The 24834-nt window shown below is 54.7% G+C and overlaps 1 long non-coding RNA gene across 2 annotated transcripts; it reads left to right on the top strand.

Annotated features, from left to right (window-relative positions):
• The first annotated feature begins 5460 nt into the window (after positions 1 to 5460).
• Positions 5461 to 8479, top strand: LOC136792327 (uncharacterized). 2 transcript variants are annotated; one of them, XR_010835975.1, is made up of 3 exons: positions 5461 to 5834; positions 7591 to 7787; positions 8210 to 8479. It is a non-coding gene; the product is annotated as an uncharacterized lncRNA (long non-coding RNA). The 2 variants fall into 2 exon arrangements; XR_010835974.1 differs by lacking the exon at positions 5461 to 5834 and having other exon boundaries at positions 6283 to 7787.
• The last annotated feature ends 16355 nt before the right edge of the window (positions 8480 to 24834 follow it).

The raw sequence follows: 24834 nt of genomic DNA, 5'->3' as shown, positions 1-24834 counted from the left end.
TGCCTGGGAGCCCGGCCCGGGCTGGGGAACTTTCCTGCGAGGGTGTGTGTGGGGAGGGGTGCGGGGTGCGGTGATGCCAGGGGAGGGTGAGGCCCAGATGCCCGGCGGCCTCCCCCCAGCCCCCGGCCGGCCTGCGGGGCCTCCCCCGCCTCCTGTCTCCTGAGTCCCATAAAGGCACAGACAACACGGGCGGTTTAGTCAAAACAGTCATGTGCAGGAGCCGGCAAACAAACAAAAGCCCTTATTTATTTATTTAGTTCACACACTCGGATACGGAGACGCCTTTTGTGCACATAATTTCACACACACCAGAAAGGGGGTGATGCCACCATGCTCCCCGAAGCCGAGGGCCCGCACGGCCCGCACGGCCCGCCGGGCCTCGGGAATAATTGCATTGCCTGGCCTGGGCATTTCCATATTTAAATTGGGCAGCAGCCTATGATTAATTAAGAAGGAAAAAGGCAAAAAGGAAGAAAAATGGTGGGGGTGGGGAGCCGGACGTTCTGGGCAGTGCAAGGTGCCAGGGTGCCCGCGGCGGCTTAACTCCTGCCCTGCCAGGCCCAGGCCCGGGAGCAGAGGCGGCTGGGAGGGGACGTGGCCTGCGCCCTCCGTAGAGTCCCTGGCCCTGGGGGGCACACCCTCAGCCCCTTCGTGCCTCGAGTACCACCCCAGCTTCAAAGGCTGCCCCAGGAACGTCCTCTACCTCACTTTCTCATTCAGAGTGGCTGGGCTTTGTGCCGGTGCTGGGGAAAGACACCCCAAAGCCCCTGGTGGGGTGCTGGCCCGGGAAGAGCTGCTGCCATTCTGGCTGGGATGGTTGACACCTTTACCCCACGACACGCAAGCTGTACCGAGGCCCTGCCCCAGGCGAGGCTCCCAGACCCCTCTGCACTCACACAAGCCCCCTGCCAAGGGCTGCCCCGTGGCCCTTCCGTCCCCTAGAGCAGCGAGCGGCCTGTTCTGGGAACGGGGCAGGAAGGCTTGCCGCCCTTCTGGAAAGAATCAAGAGCTGTGTCTAAGTGAGAGCTGGGAAAGACCACATTCCTGGAAGCAGGTGGTGAGCCCCACGGAGCCCTGGATTTAGGGTCCAGCCATCACCAAGGTTCAGCCCTGCCCCTTGCCAGCTGTATGGTCCTGGGAGAGTTATCTGGCGTCTCTGGGCCTCAGTTTGCCCACCTATAAAATGGGGATGATAGCAGTGCCCACTGCACCTGCCCCACGGAGTTGAGGGTAGGAAGAGGAGCTCCCGGTTGAGCAGAGAACCTGCCTGAGTTTCCAGAACCTCTGCCCTTGAGGTGGGCAAAGGCTGGAGACAGTGGGGCCTCTGGCAGGAAGCTCCTCGCCGCAGGAACAAATCCACAACAGTTTGAATCCACTGTGCAAGCGGATGACGTTCAGGGCTTGGAGCTGGGAGAGCAGCTGGATTATCCAGGTGGGGCCAATCTAGTCAGATGACTCCTTCCCAGCTATGATCAGAGAAAGAGACACGCCGCTCTCTCTGAAGACGAAGGAAGGGGCCATGAGCCAAGGAATGTGGGCGCCTCTAGAAGCCGGAAAAGACCAGGAACGGATTCTCCCCGGGAGCCTCCAGAAGAAACCAGCCCTGCCCACACCTCGATTTTAGCCCTGTGAGACATTTCAGATTTCCAACCTCCATAACCTTGACTGTTTGAGCCATTAGCTCAGTGAACTTTGTTATGGCAGCAATAGGAAACTGACAACCCACCCCACCCCACCCTCAGCTCGCCCAGATGCCTCTGAAGGAGACCCTGGGAACGCGGCCCGCCACCGACACGTTCACTCCACACGTGGAGCTCCTCTGTGGTGGGCAGTGCTGGGCTGGGGCCAGCAGACCTCATCCCTGCCCTCAGGAGCCTTTGGTCAGGTGACCAGATGCCCTACAGAGCCCTCCTCGCCCAAGGGGCTCTAACCTCACCTCTTGACCCACCCACCCCACCCCGCCGTTCTCCTCCCCCCCCTCCCCCTGGCCACCACTTACAGAGCATGGCCCATGAGTAGGCATCATGATAAACCTTACGTCATTCCACGCCCAGCCTGACAGGCTCAGTGGACGCGGCAGCCTGGACCCCTAGATCCTATCAGCGGTTTAGTAGGACGAGGGCCCACTTCCCGTTTCATAATCATTAATGTGTCCCTCTCACAGTAGGACAGGCGGAAGGTCCTCGGGCCACTGCCTCTGCTCTTTGGGCCCAGGTCCTCACCTTTAAAGGGGGCTGATCATAGCCCTTCACAGGGTGGCTGTGGACGTGGCAGCCGGTGCTGTGTGTGCTCAAAACTGCCCAGTCAAGTCAGCTCTGGGGAGGGTTGGGTTTTTCTCTAAAAAAGTCAAAAGATGCCAGGCAGGTTATTGCCTGAGTACCGTCACTGCGCAGGGGGCCGGGGGCTGCGCCCCTGGCCGAGGTGGAATTTCAGACAACCTCCTAAGGCATCTGGAACCTAAAGGGCTCTCCGAACAGCCTTCAGTCCCTTAGGAAATAAGCAGAAATGTGCACACAGACATTCCCCCAAATGTTGTTCACAACAGGAAAAACCGGAAATAATTGGGAATAACCTAAGCGTCCAATAATAAGGCGTTAGTTGAGGAGCTTCATCAATGGAATATTAAACAGTCATTAAAAACCAACTTGCAGAATAGTATCTTCTGACTTAGGGAACGAGTTGTGATCAGATATTTAGTGAAACAAGAAGAAGATAAAATGATACATATAATCAGATGCTAAGATGCTAATTTTGCTTAAAATTATGTTTTTATAGAAGCTAGGTAAAGTGTTCCCACTAGTTATTTCTGAGGGTGGTTTCACAGGTGATTGAAAACTTTCTTTCTTCTTTTATGAGGATTCAAAATGTTCTAAAATTAGCATGTAACATCAGTGATGGAAAACAAAAAAAAAAATCAATGCAGGAGAAGAGTCATGCTCCTTCCACAGTGCTGCCCGCGGGTCCTCCCCAGCCCTAGGCATGCGGCAGAAACACGTGCAGCGAGCCGGGCCAGCTGGGGCGGGGCTGGGGTGGGGGGCGGTCTGTGGCCTCTCCGCCACACAGGGCTCCACACTCAGCAAAGTCCTGCATTCAAGCCCTGCATTCACACTTGCTTTAATGCTCTGCTGTCACCATCCTGAAACTCTTAATACTTTTTGAAGAAGCCCCCGCCCCCCATTTTAATTTTGCACTGGGCTCTGCATTGACGTAGCCATTCCCAGCAAGGAGCCCTGGGCCTCTGGATCCTGGACCTTACTTTCCAGTTTCCTGAGTGCAGCAGCCAGCTTTCTGCAGTCCGTTTGTCTTATTTCCCACTCTGTGACCCCTTCTCTCCTGCTTCTCCTTGCTACACCGGCTGTCTGTGGGCAGAAAGGGGGAACGGGGCTCTGTTTTGTAAACACATGCATCCATCCCTTGCAGTGCTTTCCCTGGACACTGAAATCAGCACCTCACCAAGTTTGGGGGACCTTCTTACCAGCTGTGTATCTTCCCTGGGAAACCAGATGCCTCAGACCCAGAACCACTGTTGCAGTCCCGTCCCACATCTGGTCCCACCAGTGAAGGCTCAGGGATACCTAGGAGGCTTCCTCCTACGGCTCCTGCAGAAACACCGCTAGAGACGTGGTAAGCTGCTCGTCCCTGGGGGCATTCAACAGAGACCACACGGCCGGCAGCAGAAGCACTGCAGGAAACACCTTCTCTGGATGGAAAGTTAGCTCAGAGAGCCTCATCCTGCTGTTACAATTGCACAGGGCGTCCGGCAGCTTCTCAAGGCAGGGCCAACGTCAGATTCACATCTCGACCCCCTGTGCTCAGCATCGGCCTATAAATGCAGGGGAGGGGCTCGGGGATGGTTTCTTTGGGGATAAGAAAAGAAACACAAAAAGTGGGGAGAGGCAAGCAGTTGAGAGTTGACATGAGATTTGAGAAACTCAAAAGCTGCCCCAGAAGCAGGTGCTGTGTTAGAGAAGCCACGGTCGCCCTCGACTACAGTCAGATAGCAGCAGCTAGATTTCCTGAGCGCCTCTGCGTGCGAGTGCCACGGTGAGCGTCCACAGGGGTATCACAATTCTCCCCCAAGACTCCACTGAATCAGAACTCTTATTAAGCCCGTTTTATGAGTGAGGAAGTTGAGGCTCAGAGAGTTGAGGTTACTGGCCCAGGGCCACCCAGCTAGCACAAGGCAAGGGTTTTGAGTGCAGACCTGGCTCACAGAAGAGCCAACCCTTCAGTGCAACAATAAGCCCGAGCTTTCCAAACTCGCGGCAGCTCTACTGCTTGGGATGTGAAGAAAGTTCAAGTTCACTTTCTGCATCCTGCTCCTCCTTCGTTACTCACAGAGCACCTCAGGCACAGCCTGGGTGGACGGAGAGGTTCCCCAGAGGATCTGGGGCCAAGGTAAGTCGGGTACCTTGTTTTAGGGAGATTTTAACTTCAAATCAGCTCAGTTACGCTTACAGGGCTTACAGAGGCAAGCCAGCTTCAGCTGCCTGAAGGATTCAGTATGTGGAGGCCAACACCTCCCCGTGATTCCGTCATGACGAGGGGTAAACGAGGTGCAAACTCCCCTCACTTTCCGCGCCCCAGATCTGTAGGGCTTCCTTGTCAGAGCTTGGGCTGGGGCGGGGGTCACTAGGAAACCTGCTTCTCTTTTAACATTAAACAGCTCGTGTTGGACTTCCCTGGTGGTCCAGTGGTTAAGACTCTGTGCTTCCACTGCAGGGGTGCAGGTTTGATCCGTGGTCGGGGAACCAAGATCCTGCATGCCACGCAAAATTTTAAAATAAATAAATAACAGCTCACACGGACCCAGGGGTTGCAACCTGGGGGGCAACAGGCTGGGTTCACCCAAGGACGTGTTTCCTCTGCCCTGCATTCAGGGTTTTCAAGTTCTGGGCATTCTATGCACAAATCTGGATTTCCTTCTCCTGAAGAGGCAGAAGCTCTGGAACCCTGGGCCTTTCCCCTCTTGGCAGCAACTGGAGGGAGCCGGCAGGAGGCCTCCCCTTAGGGCAGGCCTGGGCTCTTTGTAACCCCAGTCCCCAAAACTCTCCCTTGCACCCCACCTGACCCCTGTAGGCTGTCTGTTCAGGGCCCCTGCTGGAGCATCCGTGGTACAGAGGGCAGTGACCTGTCCAGCCCCCGGCTGGCCCAGGCCTTCTCCCTCTATGGCCCCCCCTGTAGCCTTTCACTGAGGGGGACTTTGGGGTCCAGGTGCCCTGAGGATGGAGGTGAGGTTAGCAATGGCCTCTGGAAGATTGGGAACCTGTCTGTGACTGACAGCAGGCCCAGCCAGGCATTCCCTGCTGTGGCTGGGGGGACCGGGACCGGGACGGAGTGGGGGGGGCAGTCAAGCTCAAAGGGGCCTCCGAGTCCCTGCCACCGCACAACCCGTAGGCGCCCCCCAGGGATCAGGCCACTCACAGGCGGCCCTGTCTCAGGCAAAGGGAGGAGGAGGGTGCAGAGAAACCAGCCAGAGGGGGTCCTGGGCCTGTGGGCAGAGGCCAGTGGAGGCGCCAGTGTCCCCAGCCCTGCTCCCCAGGGACAAGGCCCCACAGGGCCCAGGCGCCCCCTCCTCCCCAGGCCCTGCCCACAGCTGCCATGCTGTGTCCCTGAAGCTGCCATAGCGGCGTGGCACCGAGGCTGCCCTGGCACAGCTGCCCTGGGCAGAGCAGAGAGGAGGTGGTGGCTAGGGGTCCCCCTGGGGAAGGTCCCCCTGGGGAAGGTGCCCCAGGACGGCCACAGGGAAGCCGCTCAGGCGGGAGGGAGGAGCAGGAGCCGCCTGAGCCCCCCGGGACCCAATCGCACGGCAGCGGCCGGGGGCAACCGCGCAGGTGGGCCAGGGCTGCCTCCCCTGAGCTATGGGGGTCGCTCACCCCACAGGCCCTGATCCGCGTGCAGCCCCTGGCAGGCCTGGGCCTGGGGCCTTAACACCTGAAAGCCGGAGTGGCACCGGGGCCCCCTCCTTCTTCCCTCCAGCCAAAGCGGGTGGGGGCCGCGCAAGGCCGAAAGGCAGAGAAAACCAGAGCGAGCTTCTTTCCCCTTTAAGAGCCCTGATGGCCGCCGCCCAGACCCAGCGGCCCGGGGACGAAAATGTCGCGAAAGATTCCCTTCCGAACTTCCCGAGTCTTTGTTCGGGAGGAGGCCGGGGCGGGCGGCTTCGCTGGGCGGAGGGCCGCGGGCTGAGCCGTGCGCTCCATGGCGGCCACGGTCGCGGCGGCGGCGCCCCCCGCGCTCGCCCCCCGGGGCGCCCCCTCCCGGCCCGAGCCCGGGCCCGGCCCCCGGCCCCGGACCCCGCCGGCCGCGGGGGGCGCTGAGGGCTAGGGCGGGAGAGCGGGCGCCGCTTACCAGGTCATCCCGGAGTGCCCCGCGGTCCCGCCGGAGTCAAGTTCACGTCCGGCCGGCGGACTGTCCGAGGTCCCGGCGCGGCCGCGCAGAGCGAGGCCGCGAGAGGCCGCCGGCCCGGGTCACGCCGCACGCGGTCCCGCGACCCCAACTTTCCGCATAGTCGCGGAGCTGGAAGTTTCCGGGCTTCGTGGGCGCTGGGCTGGGTTTCTGCAGTGTCGTCTGAGCTTGGCAACAAAGAGGGAAAGCAGGCCGGGAGAGGGGAGGAAAGAAAGAAATACGATGGGGAGAGGCCCGGCTACTGAGAAATCTCCAGGACTTGAAATTCCACCCGAAGCTTTTTTTGGAGGTTTTTTCTTAAGTGGTAAACACCACCCGCAGCTCAGGATGGAGCCCCTTCTCTGGTCCCATGGCTGAGGCACCTTCCTCGGCACCTGCCTGTTTTATAACCCACTCCGAAGAGTCTTGGGCAAATGTGGGGGGTGGGGGGAGTGAGGTGGGCACAAGATACTTCCTGCAAGGTGGCTGTGACCCCAGGGCAGCTGCAGCAGGCCTGGGCTCAGAGGGGCTCCCTCTTGTCTTGTCCTCCCAGCAAACCAGCTTGGGTCAGCTGCCGCAAGCAGCTCCCCTGTGTTTCTGTCCCGGGAGCGGAGGGACAGCTGGGGACCCCCCCACCCCATGTCCAGGAGAGGACCTGGGCTCCGTAAAGGGTCGAGGGCCCCGGGCCTCGGACCCAGTCCTTGACCTCTAGGCAGTTGTTCTATGTTTGAGGTGGGAGGACTCACAGTAACCTGGAAGCTCAGGCCTCCTCTTCTCGGGAGCTCCCTGGCTGCTGGTACCATTCTTTGCCCTCTTGGCTCTGCTTGGCAGGGTCCCGGGAACGTGTCTGGGCTGGAGGGGGAAGCTGAGTGTCCCCGGGCCTGGGAGCCTTCGCAGTGGCCTAGCCCAGTCCCTTCAAGGGCCGTCTGAGCACTGGAACGGGAGCTGAGGGGCCCAAAGCGTCAGCGGTCACTCAGCCTTGGGATGCTCCTGCCCTGCCCTGTTCATCAGTTTGTCTGTCCGTCCTTCCCTGCAAGACATATTTATGGAGAAAACAGTCCCAGGCCTGCTATGCCAGAGCTCTGTGAAAGGCTGGGAGAATGGGGTTGTTTGTTTTTTTGTTTAAAGAAAAATGAGCAAGGGGGCCGTGGAGACAGGTTGGGGGTTGGAGTCGGGGGTGGAATATTTTGTCTCTTGTCCTTCCAGGTGCCGGAGAGCTTCTCCCCTCAGTGGATATTCACCCTTCCAATGATTTCTCAGATGTGATTCTTTCTGGAGCTGGTCCTGGACGCCCACGTGTAGTTCACAGAAGAGGCTGCACCTGGGGGCACCTGATGGATGCTGACCGTCCACCTGGAAACTTCAGAACTTACCATGGGGCTGAGACCATAGAAGGGGCAGAGGTGGGCAGGTCACCCTGGGGCCGGCTGGCGCAGCGTGTAGGGCGGGTGTTCAGAGCCGCAGATCTTTGTCAGCTTAGGTACCTAGGCTGCCAGTTCATCCCCAGGGCTCACAGTTCGCCTCATCTGGGGAAAAGTCCACCTGCCAATGAAGTCCAGGATCCCTTCCCAGAAGGGGTCTTTTCACAGGAACAAGCATTTATCCCCAAACCCTAGGCTGGTCAGCCGTGCACACTCCAGCAAACCCCGAAGATCCGTCAGGGCTCAGCGCCAGGGAGCCTCCTGCAGTAGCTACCCCTCGTTGACACGAAAGCCCCTTGCTCAGAGGCCGGGCCCTTTCCACGGGAGGGAAGCTGCCTGTTCTGTCCCACGGCATCCTCACTGGGGGACTCCATTCGTGAGCTGCAATCACTTTGTATTTCCAGGACTGAAAACTGCATCCAGAACTGCACGTCTTCCCGAAGCTTGAACCCACCCATTTGCTTTCTGATGTGTGGTCACTGGTGCTGTTTGTCCGCAAAGGGGATGTCACCCTAGCTCCATCAGAAACCACCAAGACCTTGTTCGGCCTGGCTTCACGGGAATGTAGCCTGTGCAGTCACCCCATGCTCTATGCTCGGCTGTCTCTGTCTTAAAGTCCTTTTTTTTTTTTAATCAATATTTTTATTTATCAATATAGTTTTTATTTTCAACAATTTACAGTGTTATGTTAATTTCTGCTGTACAGCAAAGTGATTCCGTTAGACGTATATACTTTGTGTGTGTGTGTGTGTGGTTTGCAGGCCTCTCACCGTTGCGGCCTCTCCGGTTGCGGAGCACGGGCTCCGGACGCGCAGGCTCAGCGGCCACGGCTCACGGGCCCAGCCGCTCCGCGGCACGTGGGATCCTCCTGGACCGGGGGCATGAACCCGTGTCCCCTGCATCGGCAGGCGGACTCCCAACCGCTGCGCCACCAGGGAAGCCCTACATTCTTTTTTAAAATATTCTTTTCCATTATGGTTTATCATAGAACATTGAATATAGTTCTCTGTGCGATACAGTAGTATCTTGTTTTTTTAAAAAATTCTTAATCCTTTTTGAACAAGGGGCCCTGCCTTTTTATTTTGCCCTGGGTCCTGGGCCGTTGCCTACTTTGGCTGTTATTAACAGGGTCATAAATTAAAAAAAAAAAAAAAAAAAATCCATGATTTTTATATTTCTTTTACTAAAGTCTGTTTACAGAAGTAATTTCAGATTCTATGTAAACAAGATAAAATATTTGGATAAAAGATCAGTGTATTTAGGAAACATGTTCACCTTGAAGGGGCAGGAAGTTGTTACGGTAATAGTACAGCTCTGAGAGTCAGGGTCATGGACGTTCAGCCCCCACCTCTGCCACGTGGGCACTGGGTACCAACTCAGGGTCTCGGCTCAGGTGTGCACGGGCTGACACTCCCACCTGTGGGGTGCTCTAAGGAGCCAGGACTGTGGGAGAATTTGGCAGAATATCAGATACTTAATAAAAATACTGTGGATTGCCATGTTATATCATTTGACATGAAGGCTTAGGTGAAGTTTGACTACTTTTAATAAGAGTGTATTTTGTCCCTTCTCGTTATAAAAGTAATACAGACTACACAATGGTATAGAAAGTTTAGAGATATATAGAGAGAGTTAGAGAGAAAGAGAAAGTAAGCATGTCCCTCTTAATCCAAAGCCACCTTTGGCCACTCACATTACAGTTTATTTCTTTATATAAAGAGACATACAAATACATTTCATTTAAAAAACTTTTTCTTGGGCTTCCCTGGTGGCACAGTGGTAGAGAATCCGCCTGCCAATGCAGGGGACACGGGTTCGAGCCCTGGTCCGGGAAGATCCCACATGCCGCGGAGCAACTAGGCCTGTGTGCCACAACTACTGAGCTTGTGCTCTAGAGCCCGTGAGCCACAACTCCTGAGCCTGCGTACCGCAACTGCTGAAGCCTGCGCACCTAGAGCCCGTGCTCCACAACGAGAGAAGCCACCGCAATGAGAAGCCCACGCACTGCAACAAAGAGTAGCCCCCACTTGCCGCAACTAGAGAAAGCCCGCCCGCAGCAGTGAAGACCCAATGCAGCCAAAAATAAATAAATTAATTTTTTTTAAAAAAAGAGCAGTGAGTTTTAAAAAAAACCAACTTTTTCTTTTACCCCATGGACATTTTAAAATGGGAACCCTGGTGAGGCCCTGCAAGAGAATCCAAGCAGAACTAATGGCCCCTACATTGTGAACTCAATCCAGGCTGACCACAGTTCACAGCAGCTTCACACACAGGTATAAACCCGGTCTCCGCCGCCACCTGCTCCCAAGGACCATAAATTGTGACATTTACAGTTACAAAAGCGCCAGGTCATAACAACTCTACATCACAAAATGTCCTTAACCTGCTGCTACCTCATCTTTCCCATTTGTGACTTAGTTTAAAAAATAACAGTTTCGGGTTCTTATTTTTCATTTCCACAGTCTGTTGTAGAATCTGCTCAGGGAGGGGAAAGAAACCCAGTCCATCAGGTATCCTCCTCGGCACCTTTGTGAGGCCAGCTGGTTGGAGGGAAGGGGCCTGATGGGGGAGGGGGGTCCCAGCAGCTCTAAACACAGGCAGAGCCCTGTTCTCACAGAAACTCATGTTTAACCGCTAAGCCCAGATGACGGGTCCACCGACTGAGCGGTAGATTATAAATTGTACAATAACCCGGAGCAGACAACAGACACAGGAAAAACACAGCCCCTGACCCCCAAACCCACGCTGCATTAATGAGCTATTTGGGGCCCAGAAGCTCCTGGGAACTGAAGTTTGGAGGAGTTTAAAGGCAGTAAGAATCCAGGTGTGAGGTCAAGTCTGAGCTGCTCGGGGCTGCCGGCCAGGTGACTCTGGGCAAGTCACTTCTCCATTGTTGCCCCCAGTTTGGAGGGAGTGGTAGTGATAAACAATAGCCCCGACCTCCCAGGGCCGCAGGGACAGGAGACGTGCTACAGCTCAGTCACTGGCACCGGGCGTGCCACCCCCTTGCCCCTATCAGTCCCTGCAGGTCTCACCGAGGAGGGCCTTGTGCAGCAGGGAAAGTGGCACGGGGGCAGAGACCAGGACCCCCGCCCACCCTCGCCAGCAGGGGAGACCGGCATGTCCAGGAGGGGACCTTGGAGCCACAGGGTCCTGTCACTCCAAACGGGAGGCTCTGGCTTCCCAGCCACCCAAGCAAGCCCAGGGACCACACGTCCCCCTGCATCCGTAGTGCCCAGTGGGCATGGCAGCCTTCAACAATAACCCAGCACAGAAACTGGGCCAAAGGACCGGGGCACGGAGCTCCACCCTCACGCGCCCATCTTCCGCTACTGCCTTCCAGGCAGTTCCCTTTCGCTGGATCCGGGCACGTCGTTGTTCTGTCCCAGAGCCCAGTCCCGCGTCCCTGGCCTGCTACGGCTGGAAGAGAGGAAAGGAGATCTGTTTGTTTTGATTCAATTTGTTTATAAAAAGGAAAGTGTTTGTTATAGAAAATTTGGAAATAGAGAAAAGCACAAAAAAAGAAAACAAAAATTACCCATAATTACCAGGTACATTTTGTTGAAAGTCATTCTGGTGTATTTCCAAACCATATATGTATATGTACTCTGTGTGTGTGTGATCACACTATAGGTTATTTCTGAATCTTTTTGTTTAATATATTTTGAGCATTTTATGTCATTAAATTTCATTCTTTCCAGGATCTGAAAAAGAAAATCTAAATACCATTAATTTTAAAAATCAACTTTATTGAGGTATAATTTCCATGCAATAAGATCCCTTTCACTTTACTGTTCAATGAGTTTTGACAAAGGTATTCAGCCCTGGGACCACCAGTATAATCAAGAAAGAAAATACCATCACCACAAAGTGTCCTCTGGCAGGCAATCTCCTGAATCCTACCGCTATAGACGTTTTACCTTTATTTAACATAAATGGGATCACAGAGTGTGGACTCGCCCAGCATAAGTGACATTCATCTATGTCTATCAATATGTCCATCAACAGCTCACTCCTGTTTATTGTTTTATATTATCCCATTGTACGCCTATCACAGCTTGTTTACCTGTGGGTGGACAATGGAGTTGTTTCTGATGTCTTGGCTATTGTGAATAGATCTTGTGAACGCTAATTTTTTTTTTTTAACAATGTCACTGGCACAGGTTAAGTACCCATCACGTAGGCATGGCCTGTGTATTTCTTGCCTGGAGCACACTCCCGAGAGCTGTGCAGTAGTCCAGACTATAATTTTTGCCACTATTGTTGGACATGTAGTTTCTTTAAAGCTTTTGCTACTGTAAATAATGCTGCTGGGGGAATTCCCTGGTGGCCCAGTGATTAGGACTCCGAGCTTCCACTGCAGGGGGCATGGGTTCAATCCCTGGTGGGGGAACGAAGATGCCTCAAGGCGAGAGGTGCGGGGGGGGGGGGGGGAAATGCCGCTGGAACATCTTTATAGTGACTGTTACATGTGTGGCTATGCTGCTTTCCTGAAGGTAAATTCCCAGAAGCAGGAGTGTTAGGTCAAATGGTGTCCATGTTTTTAAGGCCCTTGCCACACAAGGTCAGGACTTTTAGGCAAGTTCATATCCATTTCCCCCCCCATTTACTTCTCATATTAAGGATAGGCATCACTATACCCATTGTTCAGATGGGAAAACTGAGGGCTGGAGAGATGAAATGATCAGCCAGAGGCCACGGAGCTGCTTAAGTACAGAGCTGGGAGGAAACCCCAATCTCTGAGCCCTGTACTCTTCCAGGACCACTTCCTGCCTCACTCTCACGCATTTGCCTGTGTCAGAAATGCTTGGAATTTTCCCACAAAGATTTCCATGAAAATCAAATTGTGAGCTGAGAGATGAAAGGCAGCCTCGTGTTAATTAGTCTGGCTTTGGTTTGGTTCGTCCACCGAGCCTGGCTGTGTGTGACTATCTCCATTTTCATACACCCGCACGTTGGCACTCTCACATCCACCACCACCGGTGGCGGCCAGTCCAGACGATGGGTCCAGATTCTCCTTCCAAGCTGCCTTCGGAGCTGGGAGCCACAGGTTTCCTGACTTTGCAGTCATGGCACATTCTGGCACTGGACAGGGGGCCCTGGCTTGGCTTCCGTACATCTTCTCAGCCAACTTGGCCCAAAGGACATCTGGTTATTTCCCCAATCAAATCTCCCCTGAGGACAAAGATCAGGCTGCTGGGGTGATTCGAAAGAATGATCCGTTCCTGAGATGACTGCTTCCAAAGAGGTGTCGCAGCTAGTCTGGGGGTAGCTGAGCCCTGGCGCTCATCCAGTGCCCGGAGGATGTAGAGGTGCTCTGTGAAGTACGGGAATCCTGGGTATTTGCAGAGGGTTTCTCAGGCCACTCTGGGGGTTGTGGAAACAGCTCACCATCGAGACTGAGACATAGCTTGACTTCTTTCACTTATTAATTGGTTTTGTGTCTGACAGGGCTATACTCATTATCTTATTGAATCCTCAACAACCAAATATTATCCCTATTTTACAGATGAAAAAACTAAGGCTCAGAGAGGTTAAGAAACTTGTTTGAGGTCACACAGCAGTCCATACTCAGTCTCAGTGTGCCTACTCTTTGCAGACATCAGGCCCCAATCTCTCTTCTGAGTTAGAGAGGTCTCTGCTCCTGTGTGCGGCTAGCAGGCCCCAAGAAACGCATGTTCATCTGAAGAACCCACGCAGAACCCAAGATGATTCTCAAGTGCTTGGAAGATACAAACGGTCCAGACTCCTCCTCCCCCCACCGCAATCCTGGTCAGGTTCCTGAAGGGCTTCCTTCCTGAGACCACACCCTAGGCCGACCCCATTGCTGAGTGGATCCATTAACACCCTTTTTAAGAATGTGGGTGTTGTTCCGAGTTGGGGCAAAAAATAATCACCTCCTGTCAGCCCTGGGTCCGAGGCCTCCCTGCTCTTGAAGCAAGGAGGCCTAAGAAGGCCTTTGTCCACGGGAGAAGAAACCAGGAAAGGAAGAGACCATTCTCTCAGAAAACATGTGTTTTCTGTTTACAGAGGGGCTTGTCCAGTTCCCATGCTTTGTTCTTTAATATGGAGCCAAAAAAAAAAAATCAAATGTGCAGCTTCCTCTCTGAGGTACATTTGGAGGCTGGAAAATCTGGATTGCTGCAGGCGCGTTGTGCTGGGTTTTGAGCTGGCCCGGGCTGGGGCCTCATGTCCTATCTGCTGCCAATGTCCAGCATCACGTGGCCTTCGTATACCAACCCAGAAGGCCACGTGGAAAACAAAATGCCCCCTCGGTGTCTCCCAGGAACCCGGTGGGTGGAGATGGGAGAGGCAGGCAGCCTTGGTGTAGCTGGGGGTTTGGTTTCTTCAACACTGAGTCTGTATGTGCGTGTGAATAACCTGGAGAGCCCTCACTCACACTTCCTGAACTTGCGCCACTGGCGAGGCTGACCTGGTCCAACAAACCGACCATCCTGGAACCACCTGATTTTTCACACCCTCTTCTCAGCTGCTGGACAGAGCGTGTCCTTCCTAATACCTGAGGCAAAGAGACCCCGTGTAACAGGTGGGTGTTAACTTGGACGCAATCTCCGGGCTCCTGGGACAAAGCTCGTGGGTGCCGGGCACCTTCACCGTGGGTAGAGGGGCTTAGCTCTGGGTGGTGGGTCTTCCTGTTGGGGATGAGGCAGCAGTGAGCTAACGAGCTGGCAGCCAGCTGTGCCCACTGTGAGGAAACTATCACAGGAGTCAGGTTAGCACAAAGCGTACAAGTCTGAGTTCCACAATCGGGGATCTGGGCCCCAATGCAGGCTGTGTCCCTTCTGCTGAGAGGCCTTAGACAAGCCTCCTCTCTGATCTCAGCCCCTCATTTGTGAAAGGTGACTGCTTACTAGCACTTAATGGAACTGCTATGAGGAGTAATGAGATGCTACAAAGGCACAGGGCCCAGGCCTGCCTGGCACTGGTTTTCAGTAACTGGCAGCTGCTATTATGACCGCTGGGCCTTCCATCTTTGCAATGGCACTGCAAACTCAGCCTCGGCTGACACAGCTTAGGCCCGAGTCACGACCAGCACGAGGGAGGGCGCTACAACCCCTGACGCGGAGCAGAGCCCGGAGGGGGAAGGAGTAAATCGCCTTGCTGGGCCTGGCCTGCTAACTGCAGACACCGTAGTCTGCGTCCTGCCTAATTGCGCTGCGTCCTGGGCAGCCGCTCGGAAGGGCCAGTCGGGGCCGGCGCGCTTTGATCCACCCGCTGCGCGAGTCCCAGGGGCCCCGTCGGCCCCCCCCCGCCAGCTTTGATCTCTGTCCCCCGCTGTGCAGCATCCACTGCGGCCTCCGCGACCCGCGCACCTGGGGGCAGGAAAGAGGTGGACAGAAGGAAGTGCGCGCGGGGGCTCCTCGGGGAACCGCGCCCTTCCACGGCAGGGCCTGGCGGCCTTGGCCTTGACGGCCGCCCGCCCTTCCGTCCCGCTCCGGAAGCCAGAACATGCGCAACGGGCGGCGCGGACGCAGCGTGGCGGGAGGGGCGTGGCCTTACGTCCCCGGGGGCGGGGTCTCTGCGCGGACTCCGGAAGCCCGGGCTAGGGCGCAGCCCGCTGGCGTTATGAACCAACGCTGCGGCGCGGCCGAGGGGGCGGGGCGGGATCTGGGGGCGTGGTCTCCACGCCGCTGGGGGCGTGGCTTCTGCGCGGCGGTCGCCGAACACCGGGGGCAGCCGGCGGTGCGGACTTAACGTCGCAGTCAGTCGGCCGAGGCGTGGGCGGGGCCTCGTGCGGCAGGGGGCGGGGCCCGGGCGGGGCCTCCTTTCTGCTGCGGCGCTTGTGGCTCAGTTTACGCGTCCCGCCTACTGCCTTTGACCCGGCTTTTGGTCGCGTAACCGAGATATTTGAGCTGTTTCATCTAATTCAGATTTTCATTTACTTTAGAATTTCATTTTTAAAAGATTAACAATTTTCCCTTTTTTCCCCCTTCCCTAAGCAGATAACAAAGCAACCAGAGAGTAGGGAATTTGGAAAACCTAGGAGAATACAAATAAAAATACAAATAAAAATGAGAAATCTCAGAATCTCACAGCGCCTACCAGGGCGGCTGAGGGTTCTGCGTGGGGCTCTGGTCTCGAGTCCTTTTTTTTTCTTGTAAATATATAGATTTTCACATAATCGGGGTAACACGGTACATACACTTGTGGCTGCCTTTAAAATAAGTGACTTTTTAAAAAAACTGTAAAGCCACACGTTTATTGCAGAAATTTGGAAAGTTGAAAAAATACAAAGAAGAAAATAAAAATAACCTGAGATTCCACCACACGAGATCACCAGTATTAACATACTGGCATTTTTCCTGCCTCTTTACAGAATTACACATATGCTTGAAACAAAATTGGGATCTCACTGTAAATATTGTTTTGCAACTTTATCCTTTCATGCATAGCTAATTATAAATGTCGCCACATCATGGAGTGTTCATCTCCAATGTTACTTGTAATCTCAGAGCACTGTGTAGGCTGACCCATGTTTTATTTAACCTATATACCATGATTAGACATTAATCCTTGCTTCCTCCTTCTTTTACGATGAACATCCTTGTAGCTAAATCTTTGTGCATGTTCACAAAAATTCCCGATGACAAATCCCTAGATGTGGAATTGCTGAGTCAAAGAATATAATCACTACCGCATCTTGTATCGCTCTTTTTTTCTTTACGTTTTCCAAATTTAAAAAATAATAAACTAATGTTTTAACAAGTGATATGACCCAAGAATACTGTATATGCAAAAAATGATCGCCCATATCTAAAATATATAAACAGCTCCTACAGCTCAACAACAACAAACCTGATTAAAAAGCAGGCAAAGGACTTAGACATTTCTGCAAAGGTGATACCCAAATGGCCAATAAACACATGAAAAGATGCTCAACATCACTAATCATTAGGGAAATGCAAATCAAAACCACAATGAAATACCACCTCACACATATTAAGATTGCTATTATTAAAATAATAATAATAGCAGGCATTGGCAAGGATGTAAAGAAAATGGGACCCTTGTGCATTGCTAGTGGGAATGTGAAATGGTGCAGCTGCTGTGGAAAACCGTATGGCAGGTCCTCAAAAAATTAAACATAGAATTGCCATATGACCCAACAATTCCACTCCTAGGTATATACCCCAAAGAAGTGAAAGCAGGGACTCTAGCAGATAGTACACATCCATGTTCATAGTAGCATTATTCACAATAGACAAAAGGTGGAAACAACCGAAATGTCCACCAATAAATGAATGGATAAACAAAATGTTGTCTGTACGTACAATGGAATATTATTCAGCCTTAGAAAGGAATGAACTTCTGACACATGCTGCAATATGGATGAAGCTTGAGAACATAGCCTAAGCTAAATAAGCCAGATACAAAAGTACAAATACTGTACGATCCCACTATACGAGGCACCTAGAGCAGTCAAATTCCTAGAGACAGAAAGTAGAACTGTGGTTACCAGGGGCTGGTGGGGAGGGAAGAATGGCAAGCTATTATTCAATAGGTAGAGAGTTTCTGTTTGGGATGACGAGAAGTTCTGGAGATGGGTAGTGATGGTTGCACAACAGATGTGAATACTTAAAGACACTGAAATGGTAAATGGTAAATGTTATGTATATTTTACTGCACACACACACACAAAAGACATTTCTTGGGGGGAAAAAGATCTCTCCCAGGTTCTGGTTCTAAGATGTCTGGGTGGGGCAAGGCCTGCACATATCACAAGCTCCTGGTGGGTGACCCTGCCCAGGTGGTCAGGACAGCCCTTCTGGGGAGCTCTGTTCTAGGGAAGCAGGGGCCAAGCGCAGCCTTACACATCCAGCATTTTCTGTAATAATTTCCAAGCTGGGAGAGAGAAACCTGCTTTGGGAAAGTAGTGAGTCACTGTGGATCTTTATCTGAACTTGGTGTTTTCTTTCTGGGCCATTGAAACACACACACACACACACACACACACACACACACACACACACATACACACAAGTCTCTTTGTCTTGATTGTAAATATAATAAACATTTATTGTCATCAACAAACACAGAAAAGCACCCATGAGGAAATAACAAATACATAGAATCCCACCTCCAAGAAACCACAGTTGACATTCGAGTATATATTTGACCAGTCTTTCTTCTCTATTCATGACACATACCTAAAATCATGGTGGTGATATATCATGTTTTATAATCTGCACCTCTGCTAATACACAATGAACAATTCACTTTGTCTTTAAATATGTTTCTATAGCCTACTTTTTATTTATTTTATTTTTTTATTTTTTATTTTTTTGCGGTATGCGGGCCTCTCACTGCTGTGGCCTCTCCCGTTGCGGAGCACAGGCTCCGGACGCGCAGGCCTAGCGGCCATGGCTCACGGGCTTAGTTGCTCCGCGGCATGTGGGATCTTCCCGGACCAGGGCACGAACCCGTGACCCCTGCATCAGCAGGCGGACTCTCAACCACTGCGCCACCAGGGAAGCCCTAGCCTACTTTTTAATGTTTGCAGAATAGTCCGTTGTACAGACGTCCCCTGTATATAACTTCTGTACCCAGTTCACTGTTTGGCTGTCGAGGTGATTTACAAATGTGCTGTAATGAACAACTTCCCTGTACATCTTTAATAATTCCCAAGTTCTAAATTCCTTTTTTTTTTTTTTTTGAACCTAAGCTGTGTTTTCTTTTTTAAAAATTGAAGTATAGTTGATTAATTAATGTTGTGTTAATTACTGCTGTACAGCAAGGTGATTCAGCTATCCATCTACATTCCTTCTTTATATTCTTTTCCATTATGATTTATCATAGGATATTTAACATAGCTCCCTGTGTTATACAGTAGGACCCTATTGTTTATCCACCAAGTTCTAAATTCTAATAATTTAGGTACTCCTAGGAGAAGAATTGTCACTTCACAGAGGATTTGCTCTTCAAAGGCTCTTGAATAGATTACCAATTGGCCCTCCAGGAAGGATGAACAGGTCATTCTAGCACCAGGAGCACATGAGTATTTGTGGGCGTGTTTTTTACGTAGAGATATCTTAGTTCTCCCTGGCGGGGGATCTGTCACAGCAGGAACATCACAGCTCCAGGAGCGGGGAATCACTGTGAACCCCTGTCTCTTGCTTTTGCTGAACAATCTCCAGGAGTCAGGCTCTGGGCAGCTGGGCTCTGAGCACTGCTGGGGCAGCGGCCCTGAACCCATGGCACCTGCAAGGTTACACTCCCACTTGCCCCTAGAGGCCACGGAGTGCTTTTCCCTGCTGGTTTGCTGGCACTGTCAGGGCCACCTGGACCCAGGTGTGGGGTGGGGAAGGGGCCCCAACTCCCCAGCAGGCTCACCTGGCTCTTCACTGTGGCTCGGAAGATGGCATCCTCCACTGGAGGGCCGGCGGTCCTGGACACGTCCCTGGTATGAAGCAGGACTCCTGTACTAAGTGGTCGCCACCAGGAAACCGGACCCCCAGCCCTGCAGCCTCCCTCCATCAGGCCCCCCTCACGGCAGCACAGGGTGTCTTGTAGAACCCTTGGGTGGTCACTGCTGTCAGCCCAGTCATGCCAGGGCTCAGCCCAAGACCCACGGCTGGCCTGGGGCACGCCCTCCACATCTGTCCACCCCAGTTACAAGCAAGGCCACCGGGGACACTAGAGATACAGGTCCCAGCCATCCTTCCTTCGAGGCCCTGTCATCAGCCCATCCTCCCCTCCCCAGGGCCACAACCTTCCCTCGTCTGGACAGTCACCGCTTCACGGCTGCTGCCTGGCAGTGCAGCTGCCAGAGGGGCTCCTCAAACGCACAGCTCCTGTCCCCGCTTCTTAAGCAGGTGGTCCCCTGCTTCTCTCTCCCACCTCACCTCCCACCCTTTCCCCAACACCGCCTCCCCCCTTCTCCCGCCAGAGAGAACTGCCTGCCTCTTCTCTCAAGCTGTTCCCTCTGAAAGGGATGTTCTTGCCACCCACGTTGCCTTTCCAGCCCCTCCTCCCCTACTCCTACCGTGAATAACAATAGCAGCTAACGTTATTGGTTATTGAGCATGCAGTGCGGACGAGGCTCAGTTCAGCTACCACCCCCTCCAGGAAGCCTTCTGCGGTAGATCCTGGGCTAGGACACGCCACTTCAGCAGTGCGTAGGTCTTCTGGCCTCTGGTAACAAGCTCCACATCCCTGCCTTGGAGCCCCACCAGGCTGTGAGTATTCAGAGAACAAGGACGTGAGTCTTCACTGCCCTCAGCGCCCAGCCCAGGGCCTGTCCCAGCTATCAAGTCACATCCTGTTTGGGGCAGCAAGTCCAGGACACCACAGTGGGTAAAAGCAAGCAGCCGAGCGCTCATACGCTGAGCAGCACTGGTCAGAAATGAATTCAGACCATCTAGTTTCAAACACACAACCATCTGGAAACACGAAAGCTTGATATTTGTTCTTGACAGGGTGATAAAAGGAATGGAAAGATTACAAGTTCACGTCACCTGAGAGAGCAATGGTTTTTCCAGTGTAACCCTGCTGTGCGACCTTGGGGCAAGAGTTGGCCCTCTCTGGGCCTCAGCCCTCAGTGACCACCCCAGCCCTCCCCTGCCAGCTCTGAGACTGGGTGCAGGATTTCTTTCTTACTTTCTTTATTTTTTTAAATAAAGTTATTTATTTAATTTATTTATTTTTGGCTGCACTGGGTCTTCATTGCTGCACGCAGGCTCTCTCTAGTTGCGGCGTGCGGGGGCTACTCTTCGTTGTGGTGAGTGGGCTTCTCATTGCGGTGGCTTCTCTTGTTGCAGAGCATGGGCTCTAGGCGCACAGGCTTCAGTTGTTGTGGCATGCGGGCTCAGGAGTTGTGGCGCACGGGCTTAGTCGCTCCACGGCATGTGGGATCTTCCTGGACCCGGGCTCGAACCTGTGCCCCCTGCATTGGCAGGCGTATTCTTAACGACTGTGCCACCAGGGAAGCCCGGGTGCAGGATTTCAATTGTAATTACTGTTGGTGACCACCCTGCAATCAGCAAAAGGTCCACGGTGCAGCCTGCCCCTGGAAGTGAGGATGACTCTCCTTCTAGAACGTTCCACAAGGTTCAGTGCCTCTACTTCACTTGAAGTGGCCCTGCCCTCCCCTCCCCCTCGAGTGGAGCCCCCCTGGCGTGTAGCAGGCCTTCTGCAGGCCACCCCTGGGGACCCTCTTCATGGTTCAGCTCTTCGCCCTGACTGACCCAGTACGCTGGGTGTGTTTCTGAGGGCTGCCAGGTTAGAGGAACCCAGCAGAGTCAGGGGACCATCAGGAGACCCACCCGGTCCAACGGGGTCAAGAAAGCAGTGGTCCAGAGAGGAGAAAATGCCACAAGGAGGACCCACCTCGGTGAGGGCCCAGCCATGACCAGGGCTGCAGGTAGTGTTCAGGTGAAATGACAATATGACGATGATGTGACAAGTTATTCATGATGCCACGTTTGATCAGCATGAAGAGATGGACTTTATCTTGAGATTGACTTCCTATTTTTTGTTGTTGTTCAAAAATATCCTTTCCGAGGGCTTCCCTGGTGGCACAGCGGTTGAGAGTCCGCCTGCCGATGCAGGGGACGCGGGTTCGTGCCCCGGTCCGGGAAGATCCCACGTGCCGCGGAGCGGCTGGGCCCGTGAGCCGTGGCCGCTGAGCCTGCGCGTCCGGAGCCTGCGCTCCGCAACGGAAGAGGCCGCGACGGTGAGAGGCCCGCGTACCGCAAAAAACAAACTTTAAAAAACAAACAAACAAAAATATCCTTTCCGAAAAGGGAATTAAAATTAGTTATTCTTCTAAAGGTCCCAACATGGAAAAATAGAAAGTTGGCAATCTCCAGTAGAACTGCAATATTTCCTTTGAAATCTGACCAGTCTGTGAGTTCCAGATGTCTGAGAACCCCTTTCTACATGCTCCCTGTTGAGGCCACCAGGGAGGGTTGCCACTCTGTGTTTAAAGGCTACAGCGGCCCTCTACTCCTTCAGGTTTGGAGCCAGATTCCTTCCTGTGCCATGGAAAGTCTAGGAAGGCGGGAGACAGGAGGAGGGAAGGAGGAAAGCAAAGGTCAGGGGCAGCTTTCTGGAGGAAGTGGTAACTGAACCAAACCTTACAGGCTGAGCCAGTTGGCAAGGGGTAGATGGAGAAGGGGGGGGGGCAGGAGGCTAGAGAGGAACTTCCAGGCCTCTGGGAAGTATCACATCCTGGTTGGAAATAGCCACGAGTGGGATCGGCTGGGCAGGAACGGGGTTAGGGAAGCTGGAGAGTCCAACAACAGGGTCCCGAGGAATGCTCAGAGCAGCGAGGAAAATATAACCATGCCCACTTCATAGGCTTAGAGAGAAGGAGGGACCCACCCAGGGCACCTGGATCTATCTGACTCCCAAGGGGCCAGACTCTCCACCACCTGAGGGCCTGACTGGGCCGGGGAGTCCCCTCTCTGGTGCCCCATGCAGGCACCCCACCCAGTCCCTCCTTCCTGGGCCTGGGCCTGGCTGGGGCGGACTGGCTACGAGGCTCAGCTTCCCCCAGGCTGCTGGTGCCATGGAAATGCTTCCAGAACATGATGTCTCCCAACCTGCAGGCCTCCGCTAGTGCCATGAGGACAGACGCTGCAGAAAGCTGAGGGACCCTTGCTCTGCAGCAGCGGCCTCTAGACCCCCTGACAGGCACCCCAGGGGGGCAGCATGTGCCAGCTCACAGCCTCCCGCAGAGAGACGACTCCCAAGCCTCCCCGGAGGGTCAGAGGTGGGGACACTCCCGGGGGGTGGTGGGGCTCCCCTAAGAGAGGCCTGCCGCCACGTCGCAAGAAAGTCTCCGCGCCTCTTTCCAGGTACCCACAACGCTAAACGCCGCGGCTCGCCCCCTCGACCACTGCACGCTGGCGTTCATCCATCCGATTATGAAGATTTTGAAGTCAGTAAATACAGCCTGGGTGCTGCCGTGCTGTGCGGATGGAGCAGTTTCTGCCCACAAGGAACTAGGGGAGACAGAGCACCGGGTGACCAGGGCCTTGATGGGGAGAGACGGTCCTGATGCCAAGCTATGACAGAGACGCGCACGAGGGCATCTCCCACACAGCCGCGCTGTCGGTCCTCAGAATGTCCCAGGCTTTGAGAAGGAGCGACTGTCGCAGGCCACCAGGCTGCGGGGCTGGAGGGCTGCAGAGGAGGGCAGACCCTGCGGGGGCGTCGTCTCCCCGCCCCATTCCCAGCAGCCTGCTGGAAGACATGGCCGGGTCCAGATGGGCCCCTGGAGACCATCCAGGGCAACCTGCCCAACGGTTCCGGTGAAACCGAGGCCCGGAGAAGATGCTCCGGGCAGCACGAGAGTCCTGGCAGGGCAGGGGCAGCGTCCCAGGCCTCGCTCGGCTAACTGGCCAGCCACTCGCCCACATGTGGCCCTGCCTTTCCCGCAGGGGCCGGAGGGGAGGGTCTCCTGGTCGGAGGGGCGCAGGTGGAATGGGCTGAAGGGCACCCGGCAGAGGAGTGAGGAGCGGGGCACCCCTGGCATGGGACTTGGGGGCCTCCGGGCAGCAGGGGGAGACTGGGGGCTCCCGGCAGGGAACGTGGGGGGCTCCCACCGGGCCGCCCGCCCGGTCGCGCTGCCAGGCTGATTAGCATGGGCGAGGGGCGCTGGCGCGGGGGCTCCGCCGGCCGAGCTGGCACGTCCCTCGCGGGCCCAGCTGGCCGGGCCGAGACACAAAGCGCCTCAGACGGCGGCGGCCCTCGGCCATTCACGCGTAGGGGCGGCCCGGGTGCGGGCGGCGAGGAATTCCCGCCGCCTGGGCGAAGAATAGCGCCTGGGCCGGGCGGGGCTCGGCCGCCCTGCGCTCCTGACCTTGAACCTTTGTGACTGGAGCGCATGCAAATCGCGGCGGGGCCGCGCCAAGCCCCGAGGGCGCTGCGCCGCCCGGGGTGTCCCGGCGAACAATGCGCCACTGTCCCCGCGCCGAGCCGCGGGCTGGGAACGGCGCGGGCACGCACCCGGCGGCTCGGCGCCGAATGCCAATGCGGCTCCGCCGGCGCGGCGGGGAGGCGCGGGCCCGCGGGCGGGCGGGCGGGCGGGGGCGGGGCGGGGCGGCGACCCCGGCCCGGAAGGAGGCCCGGCCCCGCGCCCTCCGCGCCCCCCGACCTCGGGAATCTTAGGTTCTTTTAGGTGGCTGGCTCTCCCTCCCTCCCGCCCGCCCTTCCTGTCTTTCTCTGATTGGTTGTAGTTTTTAAATCCTCTAAATGATCGGTAACAAAATTAAGGTGGCCCCGATAACCGCCTCACCCAGAAGGACCTGGTACTCCCCGGGGTGGGTTCCAGGCCCATTCCCTCTCCTCGGGGCATATTCCTTCTCCCCGTGGAGGGTGAACTCTTACAATTCAGCATCTTGCCTTTGTCACTGGGCATTTCCCTTTGTCGTCCACACCCTTCACCGATGGCCCTTTTAAAGGGTGAACAGTATTGCTCTCCGTGGCTGAGCTGCAGTCCCTGTCCCCTGGGTGGGTGTCAACGGGGTCGTAGCAGTGCCTAAGGAGCCCTTCAGAGAGGACAGACTGGGGGGAACTCTCCATGAGTCACTAAATTACAAGTTGCTAAGTTGAACCCAGAAGGGTTGTACCAGGCCAGAGTGCGGGTCCTACAGCATCTCTCCTCACTGGCCTGGATATTGTCCTTATTATGTGACTAAGTGGGTACCTTGGAAAGCACACATACCACGTGGGAAGCTGAAGCTGGTTTTTAGGCACAGGTGCACGTCCAGGTGATTCTAGCGCTTTGAATTGGACACATTCTCAGTAGGAGACAGAGGCCCAGCCCCGAGTCAGATGTTGCAGCCCTGGAGCTGACTGCTCACTGGTGCCTTGTTCTCCTGGGACTCGGGCTCTGGCGCCTGCTTGCCCATTTCACAGAGGCAGTGGGTGTGCGGGCCGAGCCTGTGGGTTGCAGGAGGGAGGTGTGAGGGAGGCCCCCGGGCACGGGTCCGTTTCCACCCACCGAGGCGCCAGGGAGCCCAGCGGCAGAGAGGGTCCATGGCAGGAGTGAGAGGCTCCGACA

This window comes from Kogia breviceps, chromosome 12, assembly GCF_026419965.1.
Source record: "Kogia breviceps isolate mKogBre1 chromosome 12, mKogBre1 haplotype 1, whole genome shotgun sequence".
Classification (NCBI taxonomy): domain Eukaryota; kingdom Metazoa; phylum Chordata; class Mammalia; order Artiodactyla; family Physeteridae; genus Kogia; species Kogia breviceps.
The sequence above is the reverse complement of the archived record's forward strand: the minus strand, read 5'-3'. Positions and strand labels throughout refer to the sequence as shown.